Genomic DNA, 21,831 nt, shown 5'->3' with positions numbered 1-21,831 from the left:
GCTGAGCTATCAGGGAAGCCCACACAATAGAAAGCATTTCATCAATCCTGTTTTTTCAAGTTCCTCTTCAGGAGAAGTATTGCAGATATTAATCCATAGGTAAAACAGATAAAAAATTGATATGTTAGTATGGATCACAAGATGAAGGTTGGTATTTAGAAATGCACAATTTTTAAAATATGTCTTTGTTTATATTAACATGATTTGTGATTATTTGAAAACCAAAATAAATGTGATTCAACTCTCTAAATTACTCCATGCTGCTATTCTTCATTTCTAGTGTGTAGGCAAACTTATGGTTGATGGTTGCTATCTCAAAGATGAGACAAGGCCTTCTATCCTAGGGAGAAATCATTTATATTTATTCTCCATTAGAAGATTAAGGACACAGTAATGTAATATGTACAACTAAATGGAGGTGTTAGTCATTCATGGCAAACATCCCTATAGGTCACCATGAGGTAAGTGTTCAGGGAGTAATTCCACATATTAAAGTAAGATGCACATTATCAATAGTTATGTCGCTTGCTTTTTAAGTAAAATACAATGACAGTTCACTGAAATCTTGATGTATCTTTATAATATCAACAGAAGTCATGAATATTAGTTGACATGTTTCAAATAAAGACATTTCTGATCCCCTAGAAATGTATGGAAATCGGTCACAGAAAAGTCATGTAATTAGTGTATGTCTCGTTTCGTAAATGATTAACCTCCATTTTGTAACCATAAGAATCACAGTTCTCAGATCATTGTATCAGAGCAATGAATATCATTGTTTATGCTTGTAATCTGTATTTTATTCAGTTACACAGTGGGTTGGAAACGGTTTTATTCTGACTGTGTGATATGACATGTTAATAAAACTGGACGGTTTCTTGTGATGAAGTTGGTGTGTAATGAAGTGTCAACCTACTGATTTAAGGTTGGAGGGAAAATACCTAACAATAAACTCTTTGTTAGCACAGAGGGATGATATCTGTAACAGTTAGTTTCCATCCTGCCTTTAAGCCTCAAATAATTGGATATTCCCCATCATTTCTCCATTGTACTTTTCCCCCTTTCTGTAACTGCTGGGACATTGTGATGGTTCTAAGAAGGATCATACAGACCTGAACTACTCCATGCTGTTGCTGCCTCAGCATCTGTCTGGGGAGCAGGCAGCCTGCAGGTCCTTGAACTCGCACCAGCCAGTCCTGTGAGCACCTCTACTAGATGACTACCCACCTTGAGACCAGCAGTCTTGCTGAACCCCAGGGTCTACTGCACAGGCCCCACTTCAGTGACACTCTCAGAGCTCACCAGATTCCTGCTCCTCTTGGTTTGAATGGACCGATCCACACTCAGCCTGGGGAGCCCACAGCACTTCACCCAAGGACTCTTATAAAGACCTGAACCACAAGTACTGGAGCTTTCTCTGCTTGGTCCTAACCTTGACCTAAGAAATTCCTGCCCTAGAACCTCCTCTCCTGGGAGGTCTCAGGTGTGCTGAGGGTGAGGGCTGAAGCTCAGGGCTTCTGAGTGTGGGTCTTGGCGGAGAAGTGTCAAAATAAACAGGGAACTTCCTGAAGAGTCATTTCATGGCCCCTCTTCAGAACTGCAGATTTATAACTTCTTAGAGTGGGGACCTGACTTCGAGGGGTTCATATTCACTGAAATGGTTCAGAAAGAACCTTGTAAGTGGTTTCAACCCGGTTTCCTATCAAGATCACCTGACCAGTGTTAAGCGATAACCTCCCCACAAAGTTCTGTCTTGGTCCTGTGGGAGCATCAGTGTGGTGTGTAGGAAGTGCTCCAGGGGACTCTTCCCTGAGGAAGAGGGAGCCCTCCCTAAGGGGAGGCCCGGGCTAAGGACGTGGCTCCTGGTCCATCTGTGAGAGCTGAGGCCTGGCGTCAGTCTGAGGAGAGGCTGCAGGAATGGTCTAGCTGGATTTGGACCAGGGAAATCAGTCAGCTTACATCACCTGTGTGAGCAGAGGGTTAGGAGCTCTCTCTGAGGAGAAAAAAAATCAAGAAATAAGTTGAAAGGCTGGTCTCCAGGTAGGAAGTAATTGTTCCTGAATCTCTCCTGAGACAGGACAGGAGAGGTGGGTCTTTTCAGCTTTTCAAGGTTCTTCTGTCTGTAGGTGAAGTAGTTGCAGGTTAAAGAGCTGTGCAGATGCCTTTGAAGGTATATTTTCAATATGCAGAAATGTGTTTGCTACATAACATCCTCAGAGAAGACAGAGCAGGAGGAAGAAGAGGAGGAAATGACAGTTCTGTCCTGGGTCTGGGGCTGTGTCTGCTTTTTCCCCTAAAATACTTGAACTGAGGGAACCTGCAAACCTTTAGTTCTCTGCTTCTAATTTTTCTGCCTGGGGAGTTGGTTATCAACTTCTTATTTTTTCCTTTTCTTGTCATAGTGAGGACCAGCTCTTTAGATCACTTCTCCCTTGTGTCCCAGAACCTTGTCTCCCTTGTCTGTATCCTGGCTTTCTATAGAGCATGATGAATTCTTAACCTGAATGAGTGACGTTCAACTGGTGAAAATATTCCCTTTGTGAGAGATCAACATGGGGAGGCATAGGTTCTGAGATTCTCATTGGCATGTGGTTCAGTTTGGGACCTTAGAGAAGCAGAGGAAATTAGGGATCAATTTACATATATATGCATATAAACTTGACACATTTAGAACAGGATTGAGAAATTGTCCTCATGAACAGAATTACCTCAGTGGTCCAAAATTCCACAGAAAGTTTGGGGAATAGAAGGAGAAAAGTATGAGACCTTTGTCTATATTGGCAGGAAGGACTCACTCTTAAGTGTAGTCTTAGGATACAGAACATGGAAGTTGTATAAGAAGTGAATTTTGTATAAAACTGATATTTTTCAGGATTCAGATCACTGCTAACATTTATCCCACTACACCTCACGTTCCCTGGTTCAGGTGCTTCTGCGATATTGTGATATTGTGAACTGTGATGTTCCTGCTTTTTGACTTTAATACGGATTTTTGAAAGATTTAGTGAGGGATGTGTATAAGCTGCCAAAATTAATGTAGCAAACTGCGCCTTCTTAGTTCCCTTTGCTTTGGAAAATGAACACTCACCTCTGTTTAGTAAGGTTCTTGCATTTTGAGAATGGAGGTTTTCATCACTCAAGCCCAGGTCTGATCATTTCCATTGGTAATACACTCCACACTCATTTTCCAGACAGAATTCTTATCACATCTTTGTATTTTCTACAATATTTACAAGAATGTTATTACTTATGAATCTTTAAATGTTATATCTAAAATATAATGCAACACAAATGATAGAGATTTTGAAAGGAATAAAAGATTCAGAACGAAGAGCTCTAATTTTGTCATTATGTGTTTTTCCACCCTAGTGTATTTTAAAGATACAGAATATTGCCACAAATAAATTATAAGATTTAAGCACAGAAATCTATTCCTGATTTTATAAACATGAATCATTTTTCTCCCAACTAGTATATGTTTGTGTGCATGAAAATGTTAATAGTATATGACATTTTTTCTGTTTTTGATACTTTTGCCAGTTACCTCTACTGGTAAAACATCCATTAGAGTGGTCTCTGCGTTCAGTTCAATGCAGTTGCTCAGTAAGGTCTCTGTGTTGACTTAATTCTTTTTACATAAAATCGAGCTCAGATCCAATGAAGTAAATCCAAAGCTCTACATTTTCTGAATATTTGATCAAATATTCCAAACAATTTTGAACAGCAATATTGTTTAATCTAAAATTATTTATGTGGCTCATTCAAGATTACAAAGGAAAAACTTAGAAAGTTATATAGAAATGGTTAGAAATGGTTCAGAACTGGTCAAAAGGATTGTTTTCTCTGCTTACTAATCTATTAAACCAGTAAAATCTGTACAGCACATAAAGTTCAATAACTATGGATTTGTACCTGGCTCTTTTCAGTTCAGTTCAGTCACTCAGTTGTGTCCAACTCTTTGCCACCCCATGGACTGCAGCACATCTGACAATCACCAACTCCCAGAGCTTACTCAACCATGTATCCATAGAGTCCGTGACACCATCCAACCATCTCAACCTTTGTTGTCCCCTTCTCCTCCCGCCTTCAATCTTTCCCAGCATCAGGCTCTTTTCCAATGAGTCAGTTCTTGGCATCAGGTGGCCAAAGTATTGGAGTTTCAGCTTCAGCATCAGTCCTTCCAATGAATATTCAGGACAAATTTCCTTTAGGATGGACTGGTTGGCTCTTCTTGCAGTTCAAGGGACTCTCAAGAGTCTTCTCCAACACCACAGTTCAAAACCATTGATTCTTAGGCGCTCAGCCTTCTTCACACTCCAACTCTCACATCCATACATGACTACAGGAAAAACCATAGCCTTGACTAGACGGACCTTAGTTGGCAAAGTAATGTCTCTGCTTTTCAATATGCTATCTAGGTTGGTCATAACTTTTCTTCCAAGGAGTAAGCATCTTTTAATTTCATGGCTGCAGTCACCATCTGCAGTGAATTTGGAGCCCAGAAAAATAAAGTCTGACACTGTTTCCACTGTTTCCCTCTCTATTTCCCATAAAGTGATGGGACTGGATGTCATGATCTTCGTTTTCTGAATGTTGAGCTTTAAGCCAACTTTTTCAATCTCCTCTTTCACTTTCATCAAGAGGCTTTTCAGTTCCTCTTCACTTTCTGCCATAAGGGTGGTGTCATCTGCATTTCTGAGGTTATTGATATTTCTCCCAGCAATCTTGATTCCAGCTTGTGTTTCTTCCAGTCCAGCGTTTCTCATGAAATACTCTGCATAGAAGTTAAATAAGCAGGGTGACAATATACAGCCTTGACGTACTCCTTTTCCTATTTGGAACCAGTCTGTTGTTCCATGTCCAGTTCTAACTGTTGCTTCCTGACCTGCATACAGATTTCTCAAGAGGCAGGTCAGGTGGTCTGGTATTCCCATCTCTTGAAGAATTTTCCACAGTTTCTTGTGATCCACACAGTCAAAGGTTTTGGCATAGTAAGTAAAGCAGAAATAGGTGTTTTTGTGGAACACTCTTGCTTTTTCCATGATCCAGCGGATGTTGGCAATTTGATCTCTTATTCCTCTGCCTTTTCTAAAACCTGCTTGAACATCAGGAAGCTCATGGTTCACGTATTGCTGAAGCCTGGCGTGAAGAATTTTGAGCATTACTTTACTAGCATGTGAGATGAGTGCAATTGTGCGGTAGTTAGAGCATTCTTTGGCATTGCCTTTCTTTGGGATTGGAATGAAAACTGACCTTTTCCAGTCCTATGGCCACTGCTGAGTTTTCCAAATTTGCTGGCATATTGAGTGCAACCGGCAGCAGATGGGAGGAGCCACCCCACGTCTGAGGCCAGGGGCAACGGCCGGGAGGAGCCACCCTATGCCTGAGGCCAGAGGCGGCGCCTGAGGCCAGGGGCAGTGGCCAGGAGGAGCAACCCAAAGTCCAAGGAGCTGTGGCTGAGTGGGCGCAGGAAGGCCTAGAGGAGCTATCTCACGTTGAAGGGCAGGAAGGGCAGTGGTGTGGAGATACCTCTCATCGAAGGTAAGGAGCAGCAGCTGCACTTTGCTGGAGCAGCTGTGAAGAGATACCCCACTCCCAAGGTAAGAGAAACCCAAGTAAAATGGTAGATGTTGCATGAGGGCATAAGAGGGCAGACACACCGAAACCATATTCACAGAAAACAAGTAAGTGTACTCACACTAGGTTCACACCCTTGTCTAACTCAACGAAACTAAGCCATGCCTGTGGGGCAACCCAAGATGGGCGGGTCATGGTGGAGAGGTCTGACAGAATGTGGTCCGCTGGAGAAGGGAATGGCAAACCACTTCAGTATTCTTGCCTAGAGAACCACATGAACAGTATGAAAAGGCAAATTGATAGGATACTGAAAGAGGACTCCCCAGGTCAGTAGGTGCCCAATATGCTACTGGACATCAGTGGAGAAATAACTCCAGAAAGAAAGAAGGGATGGAGCCAAAGCAAAAACAAAAACCAGCTGTGGATGTGACTGTGGTGATAGAAGCAAGGTCTGATGCTGTAAAGAGTGCTAGAGCATATTACTATGTAAAAAAGTATATTATTGTATACCATCAGACACTCTTCTCATTGAAAAACTAGCTCTCTGTACTTGCTGTTTTCAACTTGGGTCACATTAGGAAATCTTCCCACAGTCACATGGCATCTGTCCATTGTATTCCAGGGATGGCTGACATTCTGGGCTGCGGCCATAGACTTCACTCAAGAGTGAGAGAGTCAATTCCTAAGCAGGTTGATAAGAAGTCCGGGGGTTCCCAAGGAGGGAGGGGTCTGGAATTCTCAAGGAGAAGGAAAGGAAAGACCTTTTTGTCTGCATTCCTTAGTCTTAGTCAATTACACAAGTCAGTTTAAACTCTATACTAGGGATTGAAGGTGAAGGTGAAGTCGCTCAGTCGTGTCTGACTCTTTGTGACCCCGTGGACTGTAACCTACTAGGCTTCACTGTCCACAGGATTCTCCAGGCAACAATACTGGAGTGGATTGCCATTTCCTTCTCCAGGGGATCTTCCCGACCCAGGGTTCAAACCTGGGTCTTCTGCATCAAAGGCAGACGCTTTAACCTCTGAGCCACCAGGGAAGCCCCTGTACTAGGGATTATACAACAACAATGTATCCTGCTTGAGGACAGTTTCTCCTTCCTGAAAACCTTCTGGTTAATCCTGTTATTTTAAATGTAAATTATGGGAGTGGGTCTAGTAAGATCTTTACAAACTCCAGACATTCTTTTGTTTCATTGGGATAACTAATTAAAAGGTATATAACTCCCTTGCTAACACTAGTGAGTGGGCGCTCTTTCTGCCCCCTTATGATGTCTACGTCAGAAGCTTTCTCTATCTCTTTTCTACTTTCAGTTCAGTTCAGTTCAGTCACTCAGTCGTGTCCGACTCTGTGCGACCCCATGAATCGCAGCACACCAGGCCTCTCTGTCCAACACCATCTCCCTGAGTTCACTCAGACTCAAGTCCGTCAAATCCGTGATAGCATCCAGCCATCTCATCCTCGGTCGTCCCCTTCTCCTCCTGTCCCCAATCTCTCCCAGCATCAGAGTCTTTTCCAATGAGTCGGCTCTTCACATGAGGTGGCCAAAGTACTGGAGTTTCAGCTTTAGCATCATTCCTTCAAAAGAAATCCCAGGGTTGATCTCCTTCAGAATGGACTGGTTGGATCTCCTTGCAATCCAAGGGACTCTCAAGAGTCTTCTCCAACACCACAGTTCAAACGCATCAATTCTTTGGCACTCAGCTTTCTTCACAGTCCAACTCTCACATCCATACATGACCACAGGAAAAACCATAGCCTTGACTAGACAAACCTTAGTCAGCAAAGTAATGTCTCTGCTTTTGAATATGCTGTCTAGGTTGGTCATAACTTTTCTTCCAAGGAGTAAGCGTCTTTTAATTTCATGGCTGCAGTCACCATCTGCAGTGATTCTGGAGCCCAGAAAAATAAAGTCTGACACTGTTTCCACTGTTTCTCCATCTATTTCCCATGAAGTGATGGGACCAGATGCTACGGTCTTCGTTTTCTGAATGTTGAGCAGTAAGGCAACTTTTTCACTCTCCTCTTTCACTTTCATCGAGAGGCTTTTTAGCCCCTCTTCACTTTCTGCCATAAGGGTGGTGTCATCTGCATATCTGAGGTTATTGATATTTCTCCCGGCAATCTTGATTCCAGCTTGTGTTTCTTCCAGTCCAGCGTTTCTCATGATGTACTCTGCATAGAAGTTAAATAAGCAGGGTGACAATAGACAGCCTTGACGTACTCCTTTTCCTATTTGGAACCAGTCTGTTGTTCCATGTCCAGTTCTAACTGTTGCTTCCTGACCTGCATACAGATTTCTCAAGAGGCAGGTCAGGTGGTCTGGTATTCCCATCTCTTTCAGAATTTTCCACAGTTTGTTGTGATCCACACAAAGCTTTTAGCATAGTCAATGAAGCGGAAGTAGATGTTTTCTGGAATTCCCTTACTTTTTCTGTGATCCAGCAGATGTTGGCTATTTGATCTCTCATTCATCTGCCTTTTCTAAATCCAGCTTGTACATCTGGACGTTTTCAGTTCACATTCTGTTGAAGCCTAGCTTGAAGGATTTTGAGCATTACTTTGCTGGCATGTAAAATGGGTGAAATTGTGCAGAAGTTTGAACATTCTTTGGCATTAATCTTCTTTGGGACTGGAATGAAAACTGACCTTTTCCAACCTGTAGCCACTGCTGCGTTTTCCAAATTTGCTGTCATATTGAATGAAGCTCTTTAAGAGCATCATCCTTTGTAATTTAAAATAGCTAAGCTGGAATTCCATCCTCTCTACTAGCTCTGTTTATAGTGATGCTTCCTAAGACCCACTTGACTTCTCACTCCAGGATTTCTGGCTCCAGGTAGTGGTCACACCATCAGGATTATCTGGTGTGATAAGATCTTTTTAGTATAGTTCATCTGTGTATTTTCACCACCTCTCCTCAATAGTCGTGTCCAACGCTTTGTGACCCCATGGACTATACAGTCTGTCGAATTCTCAAGGGCAGAATACTGGAGTGGGTAGCCTTTCCCTTCTCCCGGGGATCTTCCCAACCCAGGGTTCAAACCTAGGTCTCCTGCATTGTAGGCGGATTCTTTACCAGCTGAGCCACAGGGGAAACTCAGTATAGTTCATCTGTGTATTTTCACCACCTCTCCTTATTATCTTCTGCTTTTGTTAGGTCCATACTGTTTCTGTCCTTTATTGTGCCTGTCTTTGCATGAAATATTCCCTTGGTATCTCTCTTTCTCTTTTTTCCTTTTTTGGTTAATTTTTATTTTCTATTGGAGTAGAGTTGATTTCTGATGTGTTTGTTTTAGGTTTACAAGAACATGATTCAGTTATACACAGATGTATATCTATTCTGTGTATCCAGTCGACTTCCCTGTGCTATTTGGTAGGTCCACTGGCATTATCTATATGGTAATCGATGTGTTTTTTTAATCACAGCCTCTCAATGTCTCCCTTCCACTACATTTTTTTTTTTAAGTCATAAGTTGGGTTTCTAAGTCTGTGAGTCTGTTTCTGTTTATAGTTAGTTAATCTGTATAAATTTATAGATTCCCCCTCTAAGTGATACTTCTTTCATCTCTGACTTCACTGAGTATGATGAATTCTCAGTCCACCCATGCTCCTGAAAATGTCATTCATTCATCCTTTTGGATGGCTGAGTGCATGCCAGTGTTTAGATGGACACCTGACTCTTCATTTCTCTACAGATGGAACTTTGCTTGATGCTCTGTCTTAGATATTGTCAATAGCACTAACCTGAAATTTGAGGTGCAGCTATCATTTTAAATATGATTTTCTCTGGGTCTTCTACGGCAAGGAGTGGGCTTGCCAGATAATGTGGTATGTCTATATTTAGTGTTTTAAGGAATTTCCATATTCTTTTCCTTGTGGCTGTACCCACTCAGTTACACTCCTGCCCACAGTATAGGAGGTTTCTCTGTGACCCTCGCCCTCAGCAGCAATTAAGCTTTGTAGGACGCAGAGGATTCCTTTGTAGACCTTTTGGAAGATGGATATTCTGTGAGGTGTGAGGTGATACCTCATCGCAGTTTCAGTTAGCATTTCTCTAAAAGTGATCCTGAGCATCTTTTCATGTGTTTTATGGCCATCTGGATGCCTTCCTTGGAGACATATCCATTTAGATGTTTGTGGTTTTTCTATTGGATTGATAGGTTTTGTGGTGTTGGGTTTTTTTTTTTGTTTTTTTTTTGTTTTTTTGTTTGTTTGTTTGTTTGTTTGTTTTTCCAGCTTTATCATGAGCTGCATGAGCAGTTTGCATGTTGGGAGATGAATTCATTATTTTAAACATCTGTTGCAAACATTCATTTTCCCATTCTGAGGGCTGTCTTTTTCTTTCCTTTAGGTTGCCTTTGCAGTGCAAAATCTTTTTAGGTGATGAGGTGCCTTTTTAAAGTTTTCTTTTAGTTTTAATTATTCTAAGCATAGATTTAAAAAGAACTTGTGATTCATGTCAAAGTGTGTTTGCCTATATTTTCCTCAAGAGGATTAGAGTAATCTTCCATCCATTTAACTCTTCAAGTTATTTGGATTTTTTCTTCTGTAAGCAGTTAGGGAGAGACGTAAATTCTTTCCCTTTCCCCTTGTTTAAGAAAGCTCCTCCCTGTCCATCCTGACTGTTAACAGCTTACATTGCCAGCATCAGTGTAGGAGACTTCCCGTGTCTCCACGTCCTCTCTGCCATTTTGTTAGCAAACCTTAGGACATAGGCCACTCTGAGCTGGGTGAGGTGAGATGTTCTTGTAGCTTTGATTTTAATTTCTTTAATAGTTAGCTATGTGAGCATCTTTTCATGGGCTTTATAGCCACCTGGATGTCTTCTGGGGAGAAACATCCCTTTAGATCTTTGCCCTCCACCACATTTTTTATTAAACAGCATGGGTTGCTTGCATGTTTTGGGGATGAATTCCTTATTTTCACCTTGGTTGTAACATTTTTTATCCTGAGGGTTATTTTGTTTTTCCTTTAGGGTTCCCCTCCTTTTGATCTCTGGTTCCTCTGCCTTGTCTAAATCCAACTTGAACATCTGGAAGTTCTCTGTTCATATACTGTTAAAGCCTCGCTTGAAGAATTTTGAGCATTACTTTACTGGTGTGTGAGATGTGTGTAACTGTGCAGTAGTCTGAGCATCCTTTGGCATTGCCTTTCTTTCAGATGGAAGGAAAACTGACCTTTTGCAGTCGTGTGGCCACTGCTGAGTTTTCCAAATTTCCATGCGTATTGAGTGCAGGACTTTAACAGCATTATCTTTTAGGATTTGAAATAGCTCAGCTGGAATTCCATCATCTCTAGTTTGTTCATAGTGATGTTTCCTAAGTGTTAGGACCAAACTGAAGCCAGGACAGGCTCTAAGGGGTGGGCTAGGCCTGAGAAAAGCTGAGGCTCTGGGAATTCCCGCAGGCAGTGTAGCTCGACCAATCAGAAAAAATCCCCGTAGCCCCCTGCCGGTGCCAGACCTGAGTCAATCCTGATAGGGATGCGAGGTTTAAAAGTCCCGCGCGCGCATACGGTTTAACCAATAAGCTATTCTGTTACAGAAACAAAGAACCATCTGTATAAAAGTATCTGTGGTTCAGAGCTGGGGGCCTTTGTCTGATTCCACTGTGCTGGATGAAACATGGGTCCTGGCTCGAGCTGGTAATAAACCCCTTTTATGCTTTTGCATTGCTGTGGACGTCTTATTCTCTCAGTTTTGTGGACTCGGATTCTGGGCATAATATTTGGGGACTCGTCCGGGATCCTTTTAACTGGGAAGAATAACAGTCTCCCGGTAGAAGGGGTTTCCTCACTTAGAGGAAAGCTATCTGAACACCGGTGTTAAGTTTGGTTAGCCGGCATAAGACCGAGGCCCAGCTTGTCAGGCTTAATCAGGGGCGAATTAGTCGTCTTAGCTGGCGTAAGGCCGAGGCCCGGCATCGTGCTGGGAAGGCGGCTGGCTCTGGAAGACCTAGTACTGTGTTCTCGGCCGAGGTTTGTCTCTCCTCTGTTCGCCGCATCTTTGTGTGTGCCGGTATTGTCACTGCTCTCTGTGTGTTCGTCTTGTCTCCTGTGTTCTATCCTGTAATCATGGGGCAAGAGACTTCCACTCCATTGTCCCTTATGACTGACCATTTTTCTGATTTTAAGTCTAGGGCACAGAATCTATCGGTGCTGGTGAAGAAGAACAAATTAATAACTTTTTGCAGTGCAGAATGGCCGACCTTCCATGTAGGCTGGCCCTCAGAAGGCACCTTTGACTTGGGAACTGTACACCAAGTCCGAGATATCGTCTTCCGACCACGGATCAGACACCCTGACCAAGCCCCCTCCTTGGGTAAAACCTGTTTTTGCCTCAACAGGGATTTTCTACCCCTCAGGTGTTGGCGACACATGTAAGAAAATAAACCCCCCAAAAATCTCAAGGAGCCTGAACCAACGGCGCCGCTATATGCCCCATCTTGCAGGGGGAATTGTTAGGGGAAGCACACTGATTGAAACCTCCCCACCCTGGCCAGGCACCATAGTAACCATTTGCATGAGTTGTTTTATGACAGGAGATCCTGATTAGGAATGCGGAACTAATAAGCCTCCACCAACCGGAAGAGTTCGGGAAAGGTTTAAAGGAGACACCGCCTGTACATTGTGAGCCACGCGGCAGAGCAGTTCTCTTGGGTTTCCTTACCCTGCTGCTCTCCACCCGGGTGCCCTTTCCCAATAAAATCTCTTGCTTTGTCAGCACATACGTCTCCTCGGACAATTCATTTCCGAGTGTTAGGCAAGAGCCCAGTTTCGGGCCCTGGAAGGGGTCCCTCTTCCTGCAACAAATGGTGATTCTGGTGAGATTCTTCTTCACTGAGACTGACATCCTGACTACTCAGGGTACTCAGGGGTCAGCTTGCCTGCCAATGGACCAGACCCAGCGGCTGCAACTGGGACCCTTTTGTCCCTGGTCTCCTCCTGACGCGGACAACTGGCCAGAGTGCCCCGACCGGTAAGAAACAAGAAACTTTATTGATCTCTCTCCCCTTCCCTCTGTCTCCTCTCCTTAACCCTTCCTATCCTTCCCTGTTTTTCTAGTCCCCTGGTCCTAGACGCAGAAATCTGGTCAAAGGGCCCTCAGCCTGAGCTGAGGATTGGGGACTGATCACCTCCTCTTGGCAGAAAACTCAAATTCTGGTTCTGATTTCTGGTAGGGCTGAGTCCAGTCCTCCCTTCTCTGGAAGCCCAGGGAAAAGTCCCGTAAGGCCTGGGTATCTGTAGGTGGCAGGAGACGTCTGTAAGGCCACCCCTTTTGCCCCCTTTCCCGCCTCCTCCCCTTTCTTTCAACCTGGCTTCCTTTCCTCCCTTAAAATCTTTGATGTCACAGAAAGGCTTGGTGGGCTACAGTCCACAGGTCGCAAACAGTCTGATACGACTGAGCGACTTCACCTTCACTTTGATGAAGACTGCCGGGTTTATATGTGTGTGTTTTAACTCTGTGACCTGAGGATTTTTGATGGCCATTTTGCTTTGTCTGGCCACCATGTGGTTTAGACCTGCCTCCATTTGTTAGAACTTGATTTTCTTTCCCCGTGCCTTGAGACCAGGGCTCTTAAGAACACTTATCTAGACTATCTCTAACTCCTGACACTGAAAAGAAAAACAAAGACTTAAAGCTAAATCTTGCACTGTGTCTGTCTAAATATGTCTTAGTATGTCTCTGTCTCTGGGTAATATTTTTAAAGTTAATTTGTATATAAGATCTATTTATTTGGCTTAAAAAAGATAAGCACTTACAAATCAAGTAATTCTAAATTAAACAATAAATTCCAGGTTTATGTGAACTGGGAAATATTCAGTGTTAAATACGTGATATTAATGTTTGTTTGTTGACCTATTTAATATAGACATGTCTTTGAGTACTTAACGTTAAAAAAATATATATTCATTGTACCTAGGTTTAATATGTTAAATATTATATCTGTTACAAGTTTGTCAACAAGAAAATTACCTCAAGTAAAAAACTTCAAAAAAAATGTAAATGAGATATGAGCTTTTAGATAAACTCTATTAATAATTATGCTTTAGGAATGTCTGTCTGAAATAGTCTGTCCAAATTGGGGTAACTTAAATTGGGTTGTGCTAAACTAAGTGATAAAAGTTCACTGACTAGCTAGCTCACTTCCAAATAAAATAAAATTTTAAAACATTTATTACTGAACATTAGTTTCCTCTTACAAAGAAGCTAAAGAAATTTGGGACTGTTAGTGACTAAAAATGAGCTGGCGCAAAAACTTGAATTTGGCTTTTCTCTCTGTTAAAAGGACACACTTTCTTCAGATGTTGAACTGCATTTAACAATAGATTTAAGTTCATTTGCCTCTTAAATGGTCTGTTCTGTATTTGCCTCTGAAATCCCATATTGTTACTTTGGCTGAGTGAATAGCTATTGTTTCACAGTGACCTATAGTCCCATCTGACTGAGTGCTCAAAACCTTTCTGATATTTGTTGACAAAACTTACTAAATCATTCTATGAAGCACTTTTGGCTTCTAGATGACTTTGGGGTGCTTCAGAGGGCCCCTGAAGCATCCCAAAGAGAGATATTAAACTGTGTTTATTTGTTTGGTTAAATTACATAAAAAAGATTATCAAATGAGTAATAAATCTGCTCATATTATAATGTAGGGTAAAATTACTAATACAGATATCCTAAAAATTATATGGAGTTTTTAACATTCTGATATGTCCTGGTATTTTAATGGAAAACCTGATGACTTCATAAAAGTTAGCAAAAGGACTGAATAAACCAGTGAATATGCTTATAACTTTTATGGTTTCTATCTGAAAAATTATGGGGTTAAATCTTATGTTTTCAGGGAGTAGGGAAAATCTTCCTCTCAATACTTCGGTAAAATTAAACGTTATAAACAAAACAATTATATTTTCTATCTGACTCCTCCAAAAATTGGAAGTTCTTAGGTTCCCAGTAAGTTTATCAAATGAGTTAGGAAGTTTATCTCACGGATACAAATCTCAAAAAATTTTTGAGACCTTAAAAAGGAAAAAATTCACCTAGATTTGTTTGGCAAAATCTGTGATAAGCCTTTGGTGTGAGTTTCCCAGCCCTGTTTTCTTTTAAAAGTTCAGTCTGAGACTCTATAAATGTTTCAGCAAAATAAAAAGCCTATAATCAATTATGGTTATAAAAATTATCAGACCAAAATCAGTGAGAACAGACCTATTTTGCAAACAAACTAGCCTTAATTTGGTTATATTTAATAAAAATAAGGGTAACTTTAAGGGAAAAAAGAGATATTTCAAAATGTTAAATACCAGTTTGTTAATGGAAGTCTGCATCTAGTAAGACTCATCTCTTAGATAGTTCTTTGCTGTTATGTAATGTTAATATAAAATTTAATTAAATTCTTGAAGAACACCCTAAGTTTGTTTCTGAAGCTGATCTCAGCAATCTATCTTTGGATGAAGATCAGATGACTCATGACCTGCAACCAGGACTGGAAAAAGACATAATTTAAGGGACTGTCTCCAACATGGATAGAAGGACTTTTTTTATCAGGAGAAACTACAGTACACCAGGATGAGAAGACGACAACATCAGAGGTAGACCGCTTCCCCGAGATGCAGGACCTGATTCGTATGATCATTTATGTTTTCTTGACTTCTTAGACCTTTGCATATAAGTCAAATGCTTTTCTGTCATAGGCCTGATCCTATGCTAGTTTCAAAATCAATCCAATTGTTGGGTTTGTGGCCAATAACCTATGTCTAGTTCTGGGTTATCTTGGTAAATTTCTCTATTACCAGACTTTAACTGGTTGGCCCTGAAAAATTTACTTAAAAAATTAAATCATACTAAAGATAATCAGTCTAGTGACACTAAAAAAACTGAGCTATGTTCCTTATAGATGGTGCCAATATATAATTTCCCTGAAAGATAAAGATTCTACAGGGCAGACTAAGTCAGATGACCTGAAGATATACTGGGCTACATCTAATGAAAGTTCTTAACATAAGTCTTACTTGTGACTTTACTAATACTGCTGGCTATGTTATTTGTATTTCACCTGTTTTACAAAATTGCTGTTTCTTACACTGTATGTGTGTGAGGCCGCTAATAGAATAATATATAGTCCCGTATGAGATCAATGATGGTAACAGTGTAACTCTAGATATGGCAAGAAGCAACAAGAGGGAATATTCTCCTGGACCAAAACGCTAGTAAGACAGGTGGTCCAGAGAATGTTACATACTGTTTCATGGCCTAGTCCAGTAACAGCACATTGAGTGGCCTGTTTACCTGAAAATGGACACTCTCAGCACCATGGGATAAAATGGTCATGAACTGCCCCCCTCATAATCATGGTCAAGTTTATGAGCAAAAAGAGGCTCTGCCAACTGAAGACTGACACTCGCCATCTGCATCTACAAAGATTAAACCATGGCCGCTGCAACTGCTGACTTTCAATGCCCCTGAAAGGAGTTCAGGGTAAAAATCAGAAATGAGGCACTCTGTGCTCTGGAAAAAAAAACTGGCAAAACAGGCCATCAGATAGTTAGATCTTTTCAGGAAAAGATTTTATGAGTCCCAATTCTTGCATCTTCTCATATCTAGAAAAACACGGTCATTAACGGTAAAATATGCTTTGGCTAGTAAAAAGTAGTTTACAATTAAAAGTCAAAATAGAGTAGCTATGGTTCAGATATCCTGGAAAATAACTAGGTGATGCTATGGGTGTGCTTTCAGATCAGAGCTTCTAGTGTTCCAAGCTGGGGCAGTCCTATGCCCCATTTTGACAGGATGTTATCATAGTCATTGTTGCCTAGTTCCCTAAAATTAAAACTGAGCGAGACTCTGTGGGGCTCTGGAGTACAGATCTGCTCTGTGTTCTCCTTTTCTTATCTGTAAGATATAGACTTTGTTCAGCCTCCTTGGCCTTCCCTGAATTCTAAAGCATAGATTCAAACAATTGCTAATCAGGGAAGGGAGGGGATACGAAAACAAAAACCATCAAAGGTTGATACAGCCTCCAGACAGAGTCCTGGTTCCTACTCAGAGAAATATGCATAGCAATGTCTTTGAGCCCCCACCCAGGTAAAAGATAGTGACTTCAGACTAAACACAAGATTCTTGGAGCACTGCTCTGTTGCCTCACCACCAACCAGTCAGAAGGGGTCACAAACCTGTAACCCTCACCCCAAATGTTGCCTTCTCTTTCCGGGGACCAGAGATGACCATCCTGTTAGGTCTCTTGGCCCTTGTCTATTTCATCTCTGAGAGGGGCCAACTAAATTGCTGCAACTACAAGGGTAAAAGCTGGTTTCAGATGTGAAAAACCCCAACTTAGATCAGGTAGAGAGACTTCTGCTCTGCTAGGCAGGCCTACGCCCATGCACAGCAGGAAGAAATTACAGAAGAAAGAGACCTCCGCCCCAATTCTCAAAAAGTATCTTGAGTATGAAGTCTCTCAGGGGGCCCATGTGCTGTGTTAGGGGAAAAACGTTGTTTTTATGTAAATCACTCAGGGATAATCAGTGAGTCCCTGGCCAAGATAAGAAAAGGGCTAAAAAAAAAAAGTCTCAAAATTAATTTGAGTCCTGGTTCCAACAGTCCCTGTGGTTAACAACACTAATTTCTACCCTACTCAGACCGCTCATTATACTCCTACTCATTCTAACTTTTGGCCCATGTATTTTAAATAAATTGATAACCTTTGTAAAAACAAAAAACAAAAAAACAAATCAGTACCGTTCAGGTAATGGTACTGAGGCAACAATATCAGGCAGTGTCTCAGAATGGAGAGGAAGATTCCTCTCAAGGATAAAAAGGCAGGGGGGAATGTTAGGACCAAACCAAAGCCAGGACAGGCTCTAAGGGGTGGGCTAGGCCTGAGAAAAGCTGAGGCTCTGGGAATTCCCGCAGGCAGTGTAGCTCGACCAATCAGAAAAAAATCCCCGTAGCCCCCCTCCCCTGCCAGACCTGAGCCAATCTGGATAGGGATGCGAGGTTTAAAAGTCGCGCGCGCTAGCACGTGTACAGTTTAACCAATCAGCTATGCTGTTACAGAAACAAAGAACCATCTGTATAAAAGTATCTGTGATTCAGAGCTCGGGGCCTTTGTCTGATTCCACTGTGCTGGATGAAACATGGGTCCTGGCTCGAGCTAGTAATAAACCCCTTTTATGCTTTTGCATTGCTGTGGACGTCTTATTCTCTCAGTTTTGGGGACTCGGACTCTGGGCATAACACTAAGGCCCACTTGACTTCGCATTCCAGGATGTCTGGCTCTAGGTCAGTGATCACACCATGGTGGTTATCTTGGGCATTAAGATTTCTTTGGATAGTTCTTCTGTGTTTTCTTGCCACCTCTTCTTAATATCTTTTGCTTCTGTTAGGTCCTTACCAGTTCTGTCCTTTATTTTGCCCATTTCTGCATGAAATATCCTCCTGGTATCTTTAATTTTCCTGAAGTGATTTCTCGTCTTTCCCATTCTATTGTTTTCTCTATTTCTTTGCACTGATCACTGAGGAAGGCTTTCTTATCTCTCCTTGCTATCTTTGGAACTCTGCATTCAAATAGGTATATCCTTCCTTTTCTCCTTTTACATATACAAAGGTCACTATTAGAGACACACAAAATGTCTGGGCAAGCACACAGAAGCAGTTTATTTATTTAAGACCGAGACTAGGCAGCGCACACCAGGTGAGGAGTGCCGGAGTCCTGGGTGAGAGCCCAGTGAGAGGAGACTCACATCACTCACACAGGACGCCCTTCTGGCCCTTGGTTTACATTTGGAAAAAAACATATCCTATAAGACCACTTCTAGGTGGAACCTAAACACGGATACAAGTGAACTTCTTTACAAAACAGAAACAGCATCACAGACTTAGAAAATAAATTCATGGTTCCCCAAAGTGAAATGTGTGGGGCAGGGAGAAATTAGCAGGTTGAGAAGAACATAAACACACTACTATTTATACTTCTAAAATAATCCACAAGGACCCACCACAGAGCACAAGAAACCCTCTCAAAACTCTGTAATAACCTCTATGGGAAAAGAAAACGATAAAGAATATTGGAGAAGGAAATGGCAATCCACTCCAGGACTATTGCCTGGATAATCCCATGGACAGAGGAGTCTGGTAGGCTACAGTCCATGGGGTCGCAGAGAGTCAGACACGACTGAGCAACTTCACTTCACTCACGATTAAATGAATCAAGTTTCTGTACAAGCCACCACAATGTAACTCACCTGTAAACTACAATTCAAAAACATTTTTTTTTTTTTTTAAAGAGAAAAGAACTGCTGACTCTGTTCCCATCAGGCCTTGGCGACCTGGCCTGGTGTCACATTCCTGGAGTCTGAGCAGGCTTGGGTCCCCAGGCGGGACTGTCCTGGGGCTGAGGGTGGTGGGGAGGGTTTGCTAGGCAAACAGCCCCCTACCCCCAACGCTATGGACTTGGACTGCCTGTTCCCCTCTGCATGAGCCCACAGTCTCCAGATCCAGGGGACCCTCCTGTAGCAGAACCAACCCTAGTGCTCCCAAAGGACGGTGGGGTCTCAGGGCTGGAAGAGCTTTGCAAAGTGCTCTGGGCTCCGTGTCTCCTGGTGGCAGGGTTCCCACCTCCGGCCTCCTTCTTTAGGGTCACCCCACTCAGAGGACAGCTTCTTCTGCAGAGTGGTGTGGCAATCGTTGAGATCTGTCCGGGGATAAAGGCTCAGAGAGAAGGAAGGAGACACAGGCTTGGGTGTATCCATTCTAATTAACAACCCAGAACAGGACTTGCCCTAAGGCTCCGGTGGGCATGAAGAAATGCTGCCATCTTGTGGCCGCTTTTGGTAACATCAGCTGAAAAACCTGCGAAGATGGGCACTTCATATTCACCAGGCCTGCTCTGATATAAGGAAAAAACACCTGTCCTCAGCTAATGCCCTCGAGTAGGTCCTGGAAAGAGAATTTAAGGCAGAGCAGACGGTCCAGAGGTCCACCCTGAGAGGTCAGTTTTACTCACACTGTTTAAAAAAAAATCACATGAACGGCCTTCACATCATGAAATCGTATAGAAACCCACATCAAAACTACAATTGGTTAAACGGCCTTTGTCAAAAAGTCTACCAACAGGAAATGCTAGAGCGGTTGTGGAGAAAAGGGAACCTTCCTACACTGATGCTGGCAAAATAAATTGCTAACAACCAGTGTGGAGGAGAGGGTGGAGGTTCCTTAAACAAGTGAAAAGTGATGAAACTGACAGTCCCTAACCAATTACAGAAAAAGACGTTTCAAATCCGTTAAAGAACTAAACTGAGGGATGATTACTCTAACCCTCTTAAGAAAATATAGGCAGAACACGGTTTGACACAAATCACAGCAAGTTGTTTTTGGACCCACTTTTAGGATAATGAAAAATAAGACTCAACAAAAGGGACTTCGTTAACTTCAAAAGCTTTTGCACAGCAAGGGAAACCCAAAACGAAAGATAAAGACAACCCTAAACATCAGGGGGAAAATGCAACCGAATTTTAAAACAACGTGTTCATCTCCAAAATATGCAAACAGCTCCTGCAGCTCAATATCAAAATACAATCAACCCAAGAGAAAAAACTGGCCAAAGATCTGAATGGATGTATCCTCAAAGAAGGCATCGAGATGGCCATAAAGCCTATGAAAAGATGCTCAGCATCTCTGTTAGAGAAATGCCAATCAAACTGCAACAAGGTATCAGCTCACCCCCTCAGAATGACCATCCTCCAACAGATCTACAAAGATTCAATGCTTCAGAGGAGAGGGGAACAGGGAGGCCTCCTACACTGTGGGCAGGGATGGAAATGGGTGGGTGCAGCCACAAGAAAAACAGTATGGAGATTCCTTAAAACATTAAATATAGTTGCCACCTGATGAAGCAAGCCTACTCCTTCCCTTAGGTCTGGATAAAATCATAATTTAAAGTGATACTTGCTCCTCTGTTTTCATGGCAGCACTATTCACAAATTCCAAGACAGAGCTTCAACCAAAATATCCATCAATAGAGAGAAATGAAGTGTAACTGACCCATCTAGACACTGGAATACACTCAGCCATCAAAAAGAACAACAACAAAAATAATGCCATTAACAGCAGCGTGGATGGACCAAGAGATTTATCCTGAGAGAAGTCAGGGAAAGAAATATTATATCACTTATAGGTGGAATCTATAAGTTCTTTCAAGTGAACAGATTTATAAACAGAAATAGACTTGGACTAATAAAACTCACCTATGATTATTTCAAAAAAGGGAAGGGTAGGGAGACATTAAGAAGTTGGAATTAACATACATACTGCTTATTATCAGATAGATAATCCAAAAAACACCTACTGAATAGCACAGGGAAGTGTACTGAAAACACTGAAAGAACCTATATGGGAAAAGATCCCTAAAAATAAGAGAATAGACATACATTTATGTATAACTGAATCAAGTTCTTGTAAACCTAAAACAAGCCCAACAGGAATCAACTCTGTTCCAACAGAAAATAAACAGAAATTCGAAACAAAAGCCGAGCGTGAAGAACTGCTGCCCCTCGTGGCCACATCTGGTAACAGCAACTGAAAAACCTGTGCGGATAGTTTACCAGGCTTGCAGGGATTTAGTGAAAAAACACCTGTCCTCAAAAAATGTCCTCGAGTGGGTCCTGGAAAAAGAGTTCAAAAGAGAGGGCAGACGGTCAGGAGGCCAGTCTCGATATATTAGTTTTACTCGCACTTGCTTTTTTTAATCCCATGAAAAGCCTCCATACCCTGCAATCTTACCAAAATGCAAATCAAAACTATGAGGTATTGCCTCACACTGGTCAAAATGACCTTTGTCAAAAAGTCTACAAACAATAAATGCTGGAAGGTTTTGGAGAAAAGGGAATTAATTCTCCTGCACGGAGGCTACCAAGTTAAATTGTTAAGAGTCCATACAGAGGAGATGGTAACAAGATAACAACAAGATAATAGTGAATGAAATTGTGGCGTTCCCTACCCTCACACAGAGAAAGTAACTCCAAACCAATTAAGAGCTTAACGGAGCGACAATTACTCTAAACCCCTTGAGGAAATTATAGGAAGAAGAAGCTTTGACAGAAATCATAGCAAACCCTTTTGGATCCACTTTTAGAATAATGAAAAATTAAACAAAACTCAACAAAAGACTTGAGTTTCTCTAACCTCAAAAACGTTTGCACTGCAAGGGAAAGTGTAAACCAAACTAAAAAAACGAAACCCTCAGAATGGGAAAAAATGTTTGG

General features: G+C 41.9%; 1 non-coding gene across 1 annotated transcript; it reads right to left on the bottom strand.

Moving 5' to 3' along the window:
* Positions 1–6,541: 6,541 nt before the first annotated feature.
* Positions 6,542–6,613, bottom strand: TRNAQ-UUG (transfer RNA glutamine (anticodon UUG)). Its single transcript has one exon. It is a non-coding gene; the product is annotated as a tRNA-Gln (tRNA).
* Between the last annotated feature and the right edge of the window lie 15,218 nt (positions 6,614–21,831).

The sequence above is a fragment of the Ovis canadensis genome, chromosome 14, assembly GCF_042477335.2.
Source record: "Ovis canadensis isolate MfBH-ARS-UI-01 breed Bighorn chromosome 14, ARS-UI_OviCan_v2, whole genome shotgun sequence".
NCBI classification, from domain to species: domain Eukaryota; kingdom Metazoa; phylum Chordata; class Mammalia; order Artiodactyla; family Bovidae; genus Ovis; species Ovis canadensis.
Note: the sequence above shows the minus strand (reverse complement) of the source record. Positions and strands in the feature narration are given on the sequence as shown.